The sequence below is a fragment of the Lipotes vexillifer genome, unplaced genomic scaffold (genome assembly GCF_000442215.2).
Source record: "Lipotes vexillifer unplaced genomic scaffold, Lipotes_vexillifer_v1.1 scaffold487, whole genome shotgun sequence".
Lineage (NCBI taxonomy): Eukaryota > Metazoa > Chordata > Mammalia > Artiodactyla > Lipotidae > Lipotes > Lipotes vexillifer.
The window spans coordinates 2,732,279-2,734,491 of record NW_006782062.1 but is presented as its reverse complement, the minus strand read 5'-3'; positions in this window follow the sequence as shown (position 1 = coordinate 2,734,491).

The following is a 2,213-nucleotide window of genomic DNA, read 5'->3' as shown; positions in this document are numbered from 1 at the left end:
AAAAGTGCTCCCTGCTGACGATGTGTCCTGTAGCCCCAAAGACCTTACCTCTGAAAGCCATCTCTCACCTCCCTTCCTTTAAGCCTTAGGATATCAGCTGCTAAGATCACCCCAAGTACATGATTATATGCGCACACACGTGTGTGTGCAAAATATAATGTCTTTCCTATCAAGAAGTCAGCCTTCAGGCTTCCCTCGTGGCACAGTGGTTAAGAATCCACCTGCCAATGCAGGGGACACGGGTTCGAGCCCTGGTCCAGGAAGACCCCACATGCCATGGAGGAACTAAGCCCGTGCGCCACAACTACTGAGCCTGCGCTCTAGAGCCTGCATGCCACAACTACTGACACCCACATGCTTAGAGCCCGTGCTCCGCAGCAAGAGAAGCCACTGCAATGAGAAGCTCGCACATCACAGGGAAGAGTAGTCCCACTCGCCACAACTAGAGAAAGCCCGCGGGCAGCAACAAAGACCCAACGCAGCCAAAAATTAATTAATTAATTAATTTTTTAAAAAAGGAAATATTTCTCATTGCCAGAGGCTGACTTCTTCTTTTTTAAAATGTATTTATTTTTATTTATTTTATTTTTGGCTGCGTTGGGTCTTCGTTGCTGTGTGCAGGCTTTCTCCAGTTGCGGCGAGCAGGGGCTACTCTTCGTGGCGGTGCACGGGCTTCTCTTTGCAGTGGTTTCTCTTGCTGTGGAGCACGGGCTCTAGGCACTTCAGTAGCTGTGGCTCATGGGCTCAGTAGTTGTGGCTCGCGGGCCCTAGAGTGCAGGCTCAGTAGTGGTGGAGCACAGGCTTAGCTGCCACGCGGCATGTGGGATCTTCCCGGACCAGGGCTCGAACCCGTGTCCCCTGCATTGGCAGGCGGATTCTTAACCACTGCACCACCAGGGAAGCCCAATGAGAAATATTTCTTAAAGTATTATGAGCAAAGGAAAAAAACAACAAAAACAAAGCCTCAGACAAAAAACAGAGAAAAAAATGGTGAATAGTTGAAGTCCTGAAATAACACCCATTCAAAATAATTGTTTGTTATTTAAAAAGAATGAAATGCCCTTTTATATTTATGTATATGAGGAGGGCTATCCTAGCCAGGCTGGAGTTGGCTCCCCTGCATGGTTCCCCTCAGAGTCTCTCAACACTAACTAGGCCTGGAAATCAAGACCCCAGGGACTAGCAGGAGACTGAAATGCTGCCTGAACACTGGAGATCACACTAAATTATGCTCCCTTTTCTCAGGACAGGCTTCCAATTTGGTTCTGATCATATTCTTGCCAGTTTCTCCCTCAGGCTTTGGAGTTCTGGGCCTATCTCAGACAGGTGATAAGAGCCTTCTGAGCTGGAAACCAGGGTGCCTGACATCAAAGCACCATCAACTTTGGATTACCTACTTTTTGATCCGTGGCCTGTACCTGTCAAAGATAATGCACAGAAAGAAATCAAGAGAACTAGCTCACTTACGAACTATCAATAAAAAAGCCTAAATAAAATAGTGGTCAATCAAATCTAGCACTGGATTGAAAGGATCCACAAATAATGGGGACCTTTATAATAGAGGGAACAGACTGCAACACCTGAAACCATTGATCAATCACTAAACATAGGACAACTGAGTTGCATGTGCCTCCTAATGTGGTACAAAATCAAGGGTACACCATCACCTCTTGACATATTCTTGCTTAAAATTTGAACTTGAGTCTAATCAAGGCTGTAGGTCTAACTACCAGCTGTAGGAAATGCGAGGGAAAGGAGACTGTTTACAACCACAGGATGCAGTCAATTGAATCTTGAATGAAGGAGGTCAACAAATGACCCCATTTCTTTAACAAAGCATGAAGAACATAAAAAGAAAGGGAGAGATCTTGTTGATTAAGAGACTTCTTAAACCAACGAACAGAAAAAGCTCAATATTTGTGGCAATTGGAGAAAACTGAACTTGGACAGGTTATTAGATGTCTCTAAGAAAACAGTATTAATTGGTACTTTTGTTAGATATCATAATGACATTGAACTTGAATTTTTTTTAAGTCCTTATCTGAGAGCCACATTATAGTATTTACGGGTAAAATGATAGATTGTCCTAGAGTTTGCTTTAAAACATTCCACCAAAAAGGGAAGGATAGAATAGTTGAATCAAGAATGTTGAGGGCTTCCCTGGTGGCGCAGTGGTTGAGAGTCCGCCTGCCGATGCAGGGGATACGGGTTCG